The sequence below is a fragment of the Lithobates pipiens genome, unplaced genomic scaffold, assembly GCF_037356315.1.
Source record: "Lithobates pipiens isolate NorthernLeopardFrog02 unplaced genomic scaffold, aLitPip1_a1.2 Scaffold_23, whole genome shotgun sequence".
NCBI lineage: Eukaryota > Metazoa > Chordata > Amphibia > Anura > Ranidae > Lithobates > Lithobates pipiens.
The window spans coordinates 99,619,868-99,632,044 of record NW_027507785.1 but is presented as its reverse complement, the minus strand read 5'-3'; positions in this window follow the sequence as shown (position 1 = coordinate 99,632,044).

Genomic DNA, 12,177 nt, shown 5'->3' with positions numbered 1-12,177 from the left:
TGTTGCTGCCGCTGCCGCCTTCTTCTCTTCTTATCTTCTCTTCTTCTTCTTCCTTGCGATGTTGACACAACGCTTTCTCTGGCTGCAATGGCAGGGATGCGTTGTGCGGCAACTTATATAGGGACAAGAGGCGGGGTCACGGGTGATGTCACATGGTAACCCTTATGACGTCACAGTCCCCGCATCCTCTGGAACTGTAACATCATAAAGAAGGCGGCGGCGACAGAAGACCGGGCCAACGCTAGTAAAAGAGCTATAAGAAGATAGCGGAGGCCTGGCAAGAAGAACCGATGAGCTGGATAAGAACCCCAAAGAGTGGGACAAGACCCCCAAAGTCAGAAGAAGACCCCTGGATGGCGGCGGTGACGATGAAGAAGAAAGACGGGCTCCTCCGCTAGTAAAAGAGCTAGGAAAAAGAACAGAAGATAGCGGAGGAGTCCTGCGAGAAGATCCCCCCAAGACGGAAGAAGAGAAGACCACCGGAGCTGTCTAATAAATTATTAAAAAACTTGTGTTGTGTTTTTTTATTTACACTTTTTTCACCAGGTGAATGTGTAGGGGTACATAGTGGGGTAAATAGTACCCCATACTCATTCACATAGGGTGGGGGGCTGGTATCTGGACTTTTTGGAGGACCCCCACAGGGTTTTTTCGGGGTAGGGCTTCCCCTTTAAATCCATACCAGGTGACAGGGCTAGCGAGGTGTCAATCTCGATGATGGAGGCGGTGACCTTCACTTCCTTCGCTAGTCCCGGCTACCTGGAGCCACATTCAAAATTAACAGACTTTTCTCCGTGTCGGCAAGTCTGTTCATTTCAAAAGTCCGGTGGACTAGCACACAGACGGGCGGATTGTCTGCCGGACTGCCGAGTCCGGCAGACAATTTTGAGTCAAAACTTCTTTCTAACTCCACCGGACTTTTGGAAAGAAAAAGTCAGCCGGAGTCCACACACAGGCAGATTATCCGCCGGATCAAGTCCGCCAGATAGTCTGATCATGTGTACACGGCATGAGAGTCATTTGAAGACTTGTGGCATTATCTGATTCCTTTATCAAAGATTTAAAGCCTTCATCTTTGGTGTACACCACCACAAGCCTATTTGACTCACTGGGCTTACGCTCTTTTGGGTTCAAACATTCTGCTAAGCCTTCATCTAAATTGGTGGTGGATTATCTTGTAAACTTTCTTCACAAGTTGTTTTCACTTTTGACGCCAAGAGGATGTTATGAACAATTGGTTATTATCCATTTAATGTTTGGACTCACTACACATTGGGTTTCTACTACTCACGGATTTCATGCTTATTTGTCCATTTATTTTTCAATATTGATGTAGTATCACTATGAACATGTTTAAGTAAGGTTTCACACAATTTTCAATATTGATTGTGAGATTCAAAACATTGTCTCAGTTTACTTTGTGACATGTTTCTAGCACTGCACTTTTATTTCTATGTTATCTTTGTAACTGTCTATTTGCTGTGCTAGCTGCAGTTCATTGTGTAAAGGGACAGCATGGTATTACACTTTCACTTTCTACCTGGAAAAGCAATGCCAATCATGCTTTTGAACTAGCAAGCTTCAAATCACATTCTAATTGGCCTGGCCTCTTTTAAAACCACTTCAATACCTGGCCTATTCTGGCACTCCTCTCCTACATGTAAAAATCATATTTTTTTTGCTAGAAAATTACTCAGATCCCCCAAACATTTTATATGTTTTTTAGCAGACACCCTAGGGAATAAAATGGCGGTCATTGCAACTTTTCATCTTGCATGGTATTTGCGCAATAATTTTTCAAACGCCTTTTTTTTGGAAAAAAATCTGTTTCATGAATTAAAAAATAACAAAACAGTAAAGTTATCCCACTTTTTTAATATAATGTGAAAGATAATGTTACGCTGAGTAAATAGATACCCAACATGTCACGCTTTAAAATTGTGCACACTCATGGAATGGCGCCAAACTTTGGTACTTAAAAATCTCCATAGGCAACACTTTCAATTTTTTTTACAGCTTACCAGTTTAGAGTTACAGAGGAGGTCTAGTACTAGAATTGTTGCTGCTCTCGCTCTAACACACCTCACATTTGTGGTTTGAGCGGAATTTACATTTGTGGGCTTGACTTACATGTGTGTTACCTTCTGAGCACGAACTACCGGGGACAGGGGCAGTTTAAACTTTTTCATTTTTATTTTACTTTTTTTATTTTTACACTTTTTTTTTACATTTATTTTTTTTGATCACATTTATTCCTATTACAAGGAAAATGTAAATGTATCATGACAGGTCATCGTTATAGAGATATGCATCTCTCCTTCAGTCTGTAAAGCATGAGACTGGAAAAAAATTCACTGATCTTATGCTGACAGCCGCAATTGCGGCTTTATTTACATGCGGGGTCCGTTTGTGATGTCATAACATCACGCCCGGGCATCCGACGGTCATAGAGATGACTGGTGACAATCTGGTCATCTGAAATCTCTATTGTCATCATCCGGAGGCATCCGATTCTTTCTCCGGGCCCCCGATGGCACGGGAGAGCCCATAGAAGCATTGGATTGTGGTGGGAGAGGGGGGATGTCCCCTCCCATCGCCTATAGGAATGATAAAGTGGTGGAACTGCCACTATGATCATTCTTATCGTGCACAGAATCGCCTCCTGCAAATAATTATTTTGGAATGACATCTGAAGCTGCAGGCATCATTCAGATATCCCCGCACAAAGTCAAGAACGTCATATGACGGCGAGCGGTATTGAAGTGGTTAATGGCATCTTATTTCATACTTAGGTTGCCCATTTTAGTGTTTCTCAGCTTGTGTCTTTTAATTCCTCTTTGCTGTTTTTGATTGACCATATTGGTGACAATGACTGTCCTGATTCCTAATCTCACTGGAATTATTCCTGCCTCAGTGTTGCTGTGTCTTCTGACTTTGACGTTCCTGCTTGACCTGGTTCCGAGTTTCAGTTCTGATGGGCTCTGTTAACAACCTCTTACTATGCTTTTGTCTCTTCCTTTGACACAATTAATGCCTGATTAGTTCTAACCTTTATCCAATTCAGGACATGGGCAAAATATATTCTGATGGTATAGACAAAAAATGTTACATACCTGTTTGAAGAATGACTACTTCTGCACCTTTATAAGAAATAAAATTTCTGTAAATATTAAAGGAAAGCAGAATAATTAGAGCAAGGGATCCTGTATACTGTATAAATGAAATAATAGTTTGGGGTCAACAGACTATTTAACCAGAAATTACTATGTTAAAAAAACAGCTTCACTACCTGTTACCATTTGTGTATGTGTTATTTGTATTCAATATCTTTCTTCCTTCTTTTCTTCCTTACTTTTTTCCCTATCTCCACAAAACATTTTTTCCCTATCTCCACAAAACAAAACACTTGAAATTGCATTGAAAATGCACTTGGAAGTGCAGTCGCTGTGTATCCGAGGTGGACATGCAAGGAAAAAAAAAAACAGCATTTTATCTTGCAAATGATTGGATAATAAGATCAGCAGAGCAGAGGCGGCTCTCTAATTAGGCAAATTAGGCGGTCGCCTAAGGCCTCGCACTCACAGGGGCCTCGCGACCACCTAATTAAAGAGCTGCCTCTACTGACAGTGAGCAGAGGGTTTATATCCGTGAGCCCATGGAGAGAGAGGATGGAGGCGACTCATTCCAGCAGCCGGAGCAAAATAATACAAATAAATATTCCCGCTGCTCCGGAGACGCAGATTACAACCCCCCCCCCCCCCGTCACCCCTCACTGGAATGATTTGCAGATCTATCCCCGCACACCTGGAGCAGGCATCCAGCATTTCACTGGTAAGCAGAGGGGAAGAGGAGGGCCCTGCTGGGGAGGAAGCCCTGCCAGTGCTTTATGGAGCTGATGGAAGGGGGAGGTTGAAGAGAAGAGCTGATGAGGTGTCCGGGCCGCACCTCTCTGGAACTGTCAATTAAGGGTGGGGAAATCAGGGGCTTCAGCAGCAGGGAGAGGCACAGCATAGCTACCATGTCACAACCCCTTCTGCAGCCAGCGACCATCTCTGTTCCTCCAGCATCCCTTAGCCACAGCCACTGGTCTTTATATCAACCCCTGCTCCATGCCCCCACTCCCTCCTGGTTATCAATGCCACGGTCATGGCAGCTCAGTCCTGTGCCAGTGTGCCAACCTGTTATTGACAGCCCCTGACCCCTCCCTCCACCCTGCCCTTACCCCCATCTATGCAGGGCTCCACTGCGGGGGGTTGGAAGGTCCCAGCCCATTCCAGTGCTGATCCTCAGTCATGGTGGCCCGGGCGCTCTGCATCCTGTGCTGGCACTGCCTGCTGATTGGTTTCTCTGCTGCTGCTGCTATCTCCCTCACTGATGCCAGCACCGATATAAAGAACACTCACGCCAGCACCGATATAGAAAGCACTGACACCAGCACCCCAAGATAGTGAACACTGACACCAGCACTGAGACAGAGAGCACTGACATCAGCATCAAGATAGTGAACACTGACACCAGCACCGAGATAGAGAACACTGACACCAGCACTGAGATAGAGAACACTGACACCAGCACCGAGATAGAGAACAATGACACCAGCACTGATCTAGAGAACACTGACACCAGCACTGAGATAGAGAACACTGACACCAGCACTGAGATAGAGAACACTGACACCATATCACTTTAATTATTTTTCCCATTATGAGCATGAGTGGGGCCTCATGTCTAGGTTTTGCCTAAGGCCTCACAAAGCCTAGAGCCACCCCTGCAGCAGAGCTTCCCCTCATGTCAGATCTACCCCTCAGATTTACAGCGACTGCACTTCCAAGTGCACTTTCAGTGCAATTTCAAGTGCACTTTGCACTTGTAGTTTACACTTGTAGTGCAAAGTGGATTTGCTTGTATTAAATAACCTCCATAGTTTTTTATCTTTTTTATAAAATAAAATAAAAACATTATTCAAAGAAAAAATTATTTCAGACAAGCAGAATCTACAGGAAACTGAAAAGTGTTGAGGGCTGTGATTTGCTTTGCTGAACAATGCCAACGAAACTATGCTAACAAATTGGCCCACAAGTCATATTGCTTAGCTACATAAACAATGAGGCTAAAACAAGGCCCAGAACATCAAATTCAATATTTACTAAACATATTAATCCAGAAGAAGGGAACTCAACACCCAAGCCACCTAAGTTCACAAGTGGACGTTGAGGCTATGATTCTCTTTCCAGGCACTTGTTATCAAACCATTGTCTTATGCACTTGTGGTTGTGGCTTCTGGAACTCAAAGCTAACGCTGGACTGCAATCCAAGAGTTACTTTGACTTTTCTACATTGATTGATGCAGATTGTAACTAGAACTCATGAGCAGGAAAGTTACTCTAGCAGCATTTCCAAAACATGCCTCTACGTGATCTTGATAGCCATGACATAAGTATGGAATTTGGTTCCGTCATACAAAGCTCTGTACATTTTTAGCAATGGATCACTGCAGTTGTGATTGAATCAGCTCATTGAGCTAGAGATGGATGACTATAAAATCGCATTATGTCATCACATAACTGTGCTGTGCCTTACTTTGCATTCTGGAACACGTTACAACATAAATTGGTAGGTACACTGAATGCAGCTCCTTGAGCTTGCCATTTGTATTGCCACAAAAATGTAACCACAAATTGATATAGAGCACTAGAAACTGCAAGGAATTACTCTTTTATATGTATTTTGAGCTGATAGCTGACTTCTTTGCTACTGTCAAGTAGCCCTCTAGTGGTTGAACTGCATTTAAAAGAGAACCATTAAAAGTAAAAGAGATTTTATGTTATCTACAACAGTGAAAACATTATACATTATATAAAATGAATACACTTTTTTTTAAAGCTTTACTTACTAAGGCTAATGCCGCTTACACACGACCAGACTTTTCGCAAGACTAGATCTGACGGAATCAGTCCGTTGGACAATCCGATCGTGTGTGGGCTAATCCAATCGTTTTTTGTTAAAAAAAATCTAACAGACCTAGAAATAAAACATTTTTTTCAAATCTGTCCGACGGACCGAATCCCTATCAGGAAAACTGTTCGTCTGTATGCTGGTATGACGGACCAAATACGACGCAAGGGAAGCTATTGGTTACGGGCTATTGAACTTCCTTTTTTAGTCCCGTCTTACATCATCATGTTCAAATCTAACGGACTTAGTCCGTTCATGTGTGGCCAAGCCCGTTCATTCGGAAAGTCAGTCGGAACTCTGCCAAAAGTCAGTCGGGAAGACCGTCAGACCTAGTCTGCTGGAAAGTCCGGTCGTGTGTACGCGGCAGAAGACCCTCTGCCAAGTAATCCACAGTCAGATTGCTTTTCAGAGACATTTGACAGGTGGCGAGGAAGCAATATGCTGCCTCCTCACTGCCTATTTTACCCGTGTCAGTGCTGTAGCACTGTGTCACAATCACATGTATTCAGGGCCAGATTAACAGCATCATGGGCCTGGTGCTGAGGATTTTGGTGGGCCTTTTTTACGGAAACAAAATGAAAATGCAAAAATGTTTTGCTAAAACAAATTAAATATACTTTCACCAGTAATATCGGCCGTGCAGCCTTTGAGCAGCAGGAACACCCCCAATACCACCTGCTATGCGGTCTCTCAACAGCAGCAACATAGGAGACCACATTTCCAAACTGCCATTCAGGGAGATCCCCCCCTTCCCAAAAAAAAAAAAGAGGGGGGATGTAGTCTCGGGTTGATGGGGAAATAGGTGGCGGGGGGTGATTTTTCAGGCAAATGGCACTTAGCACTTAAAATCATCCTGACGCTATGCTTGATATGGCATCGGGATGATCAAATTCCATTATTTCTATTACTACATTGTAATATATAGTGAAATAGTTCAACTCACCATGATGCATTATCAGTGGGAACCTGAGCTTGTCACTTCCCACCAGATGCAGTGTGTCGCTTGCCACCATTGCCTGCTGCCAGATGCCACCCGCAGCCTGCCACCAGATACAGTGTGCCACTTGCCACCAGATACAATGTGCCACTTGCCATCAGCATGCCACCAGATACAGTGTGCCACTTGCCACCAGCAGCCTGTCACCAGATACAGTGTGCCACTGGCAGCCTGCCACCAGATACAGTGTGCCACTTGCCACCAGATACAGTGTGCCACCAGATACAGTGCCACTAGCAGCCTGCCACCAGATACAGTGTGCCACTTGCCACCAGATACAGTGTGCCACTTGCCACCAGCAACCTGACACCAGATACGGTGTGCCACTTGTCACAAGCAGCATGCCAGATAGTGTGCCACTTGCTACCAGCAGCATGCCACCAGATTAAAGCGGGATTCCACCCTAAAGTGGAACCTCCGCTGATCGGAACCCTCCCCCCATCCGGTGTCACAATTGACACCTTTCAGGGGGGAGGGGGGTATTTTCACCCACTTCCGGGCATAGACTCCCACGGGAGTCTACGCCATTTCCTGCCCTGCCGCGCTGTCTGCTGGGACACACACGGGTCCCAGTGACAGCGCGGAGATTTCCTATTGCGCGGCGCAGCTCGCGCAGTAGGGAACCGGGAAGTGAAGCCGATTCGCTTTACTTCCTGATTCCCTCACCTAGAATGGTGGCGGCAGCAGCCGAGGCACGAGCGGTCGATCGGCCTCGGCATCGCTGGAACCCGGGACAGGTGAGTGTCCATTTATTAAAAGTCAGCAGCTGTAGTATTTATAGCTGCTGGCTTTTAATATTTTTTTTTGGGCGGAATCCCTCTTTAAGTGTGCCACTTGCCACCAGCAGTCTGCCACCAGATACAGTGTACCACTTGTCACAAGCAGCCTGCCACCAGATAGTGTGCCACTTGCCACCAGCAGCATGCCACTTGCCACCAGCAACCTGCCACCAGATACGGTGTGCCACTTGTCACAAGCAGCATGCCAGATAGTGTGCCACTTGCTACCAGCAGCATGCCACCAGATACAGTGTGCCACTTGCCAACAGCAGCCTGCCACCAGTTACAGTGTGCCACTTGCCACAAGCAGCCTGCCACCAGTTACAGTGTGCCACTTGTCACAAGCAGCATGCCAGATAGTGTGCCACTTGCTACCAGCAGCATGCCACCAGATACAGTGTGCCACTTGCCAACAGCAGCCTGCCACCAGTTACAGTGTGCCACTTGCCACAAGCAGCCTGCCACCAGTTACAGTGTGCCACTTGCCACAAGCAGCCTGCCAGATATAGTGTGCCACTTGCCACCAGCAGCATGCCAGATACAGTGTGACACTTGCCACCAGCAGCATGCCAGATACAGTGTGACACTTGCCACCAGCAGCATGTCACCAGATACAGTGTGCCACTTGCCACAAGCAGCCTTCCACCAGATACAGTGTGCCACTTGCCACAAGCCGCCTTCCACCAGATACAGTGTGCCACTTGCCACAAGCCGCCTGCCACCAGATACAGTGTGCCACTTGCCACAAGCAGCCTGCCACCAGATACAGTGTGCTACTTGCCACAAGCAGCCTGCCACCAGATACAGTGTGCTACTTGCCATCAGCAGCCTGCCACCAGCAGCAGTGTACCACCAGATACAGTGTGCCACTTGCCACAAGCAGCATGCCAGATACAGTGTACCACTTGACACAAGCAACATGCCACCAGATACAGTGTGCCATTTGCCACAAGCAGCCTGCCATCAGATACAGTGTGCCACTTGCCACCAGCAGCATGCCAGATACAATGTGCCACTTGCCACCAGCAGAATGTCACCAGATACAGTGTGCCACTTACCACCAGCAGTGTGCCACCAGATACAGTGTGCCACTTGCCACCAGCAGTGTGCCATCAGCAGCCTTCCACCAGATAGTGTGCTACTTGCCACCAGCAGCAGTGTGCAACCAGCAGCCTTCCACAAGATAGTGTGCTACTTGCCATCAGCAGCCTGCCACCAGATACAGTGTGCCACTTGCCACCAGCATGCAACCAGATACAGTGTGCCACTCGCCACCCACAGCCTGTCACCAGATACAGTGTGCCACTTACCACCAGCAGCCTGCCACTGCCTCCAAGACTCTCCCCAATTGGTTAGAAGAGACAGGGCCTGCATAGTCAATCAAATCCCTGGAGCCCCCACCCCTCCTGAGCTGGGATGGTATGGCTGTATGCCAGGAGTTTTGTTTAGACCAAGTTGTACAGGGTTGTGTGTGCAAGCTTTTGGGCTCACACTGGTGTGCTGCAGTTGGCTGCACTGCTCATGTATCTGCAGTTTTAGCTGCAGTCCTATTGATTTATATCAGGTTGCAGGTTTTTGCTGCATTTTCTGACAGTGTGCCAAAGATGCAGCATGCAGGAATTTTGGTGCGCTTTCAGAAAATGCAGAAAAAACAAACAACCTAATAGAAATCTATAGGACTGGGGGTAAAACGCAGGAAAACTGTGGATACACCAGCAATGGGCCAAAACACAGCAAATCAGTGTGAACCACCTAAAAGCACAAGGGACCACCAAGCACTGCCACAGGCTGATGACACAATTCTAAACACTTTGGCTGCAGTTATAACAGCTACTGCTGGAGAAAAAAGTTAAAAACGAGGGAAAGGGATATAAGAAACCAGTCACTGAGCTCACATGTGGACGGTCCCTGGAGGCTCATCACTCAGAGATATCCTGTTCACCTTCTATCTGCCGGTGTTTCCCACCCACACGGCTCCTTCACTGCACAGACTTCACAGAGGGGGAGGGGAAAGGCAGAGCCAACTCAGCCTCTCCCATTTGTGTAGGGGGGGAACTGTGCACTGTGACATTGTAATAACCACAGTGAGCAAACACAGATGCAGCCAGACACCCCTACATTTACACACACTTCTCCTGTCCCATAGAAGTTTATGGACAGGAAAAAAAAAAATCGGGCTTATGCTGCTGGCTGGGTGGGCCTATTTTAAGGCAGGGGCTTGGTGCTGCAGCTCCATCAGCCCCTATGTTAATCCGGCCCTGCATGTATTGCTCATGGTTGCATGTTGGTTGTGGAGCAAGCCCTATTCACATAAATGGATCGCTTTCTGTGGTGGTGCAGGCCCACAGAATGCAACAGGGTGGATATTTTTGTGCTGTGATTGTGGCATGGGTAAACCCCTGTCCATTGCCCTTTCAGCTTAAGGAGGGTGGTAAAAATGTAGGTCAACTGTATGTTTTTACTGCCGTAGGGCCCCCCAAATAGAAAGTGTAAACAAGCTCTTAGTGATGATAGGGATATATAGTGTATCTTTTTTTACACTATGGTAACATTTTGCACAGTTGTAGTATTAACGATTGAGTAAAATTAATTTACAATACTAAAATTAGGTTCATAACAATTAAAGCATGTCCAACCAAAACATTTTTATACTATTTTTCTATTTTTACTTTTGGTTAGATTGGGGAAGTGTTAAAACTCTGTTGGTCTTTTTTACCTGACAGAACAGGAAATGGGGGGGGCTACAGATAAAAACCCAATTTTTTTGTGGAATGGGGGGCTACAACCTCTGTCAAATTTTTATTTCTGTTTGTCTTCGTGTTCCTGTTGTAGTTTCTCTTATTTCCTGGCCGTTTAGACCATTGTCAGCTAGACTGAAAGTTAGGGTTCAACAAAGTATACACGCAGATTTTCTTTTCGGTTAACCAGTCTCGCTACAGAATAATGTGCAGCTTGACACAAGTGTCATAGGACACTTTAACCACATTTGCTGCAGTGGCAGGGAAGCTAATTTACAGTTTAGGATGTGACCTAGATTTTTCTAAAGAGGGTTGTTGCTTTTCTTAATATATATATATTATGAAATGATATATGATATATGGCCAGTTTAAATTCAGATAATATTGTATTTAAACAAGTTCACTGTACTTACGCATTTTGGTATTAAATGTCCATTAAGCATGATTTATGACTTTATTTAGTTCATGACTATGCTTAGTTTAAGGCAGATGTGTAAGCTCTGTTTATGGTTATCCAATGGAACGTCTTTAATTCTTTAACAAAATATAGATATGTAGACTATATAGATGTATTCATTAACTCCCACTGTCAGGAGTCAGGACTACTAAAAGAAAGGAATAGGATGCTTTTTTCTTGCTATTATCAAAGTACATATGAAATACCAAAAGGATTCAGTAACTAGTATGTGAATTTTTAGACTGAGTTGCTTACCTTCTCAAAACTGAAGTGACGCTCAGTTATAGTGATGAGCCAAACTGCCATGAGTTTGGTTTTAGCAGGGTTTTTGTGAACTTCAAAGAAGTTCAGATATCAAACCTGAAACCCATGGAAATCAAAGGAATCGATCCTGTCAAATTAAACATTTCTGGCCTAATAACAAGGGGGTGTCAAAAATAGCTTTGGGGGTGGGCATTGCTCTGGGAAAGATGTACCAATGTAAAAAAAAAATCCATTCCTGCACTGAAATAGGCTACTCCTGCTGGTATAGTAAATACACAATATTCATAAGCTATTCATCTGATTAGAAAGATGTAAATAGCAATAATAGAGTTAGACTACTCAAAATTAATAATTCTGTTTTTTGTGTCTAAGAGGTTAAATTACAATCCTAAATCTGTCAATAATTCTGGTAGCACTCACCATCTTCAATCATAAGAGGGTCGTACTCTTTATATTATGAGTAACTCATTATTAGGACGGAAGAGTGGTGTAGTGGGTATCTCTCTCACCTTGCAGTAGAAAGGGTCACTTGTTCAATTCCCAACCATGACACTACCTGCCTGGCATTTGCATGTTCTCTCTGTCCCTGTGTGGGCTTCCTCCAAGTACTCCAGTTTCCTCCCACACTCCAAATACATGCTGGTAGGTTAATTGGCTTCTGTCCAAAATTGGCCCTAGTATATGAATGTGAGTTGGGCACCTTGAGGGTGGGGACCAATATGAGTGTGCAATGTATGTGTGGAGTGCTGTGTAAGTTGATAGCACTATATGGGTACCTTAAACATATAATAGACGAGTGTCTTACTGAGACACAATGTACAGGGATAGGGACAATTGTAGACGTGCACCCACACTCACTCCAGATGGACTTTGTGTCTTTATACTATGTAACTCTTCCTCCATGGTATCTATTTTTCTTTTCCATTGCAGGCAAATAATGGATTCCAAGTAGAAGCAATGTGTTGTCATTGAGTTCTTGATGAAGAA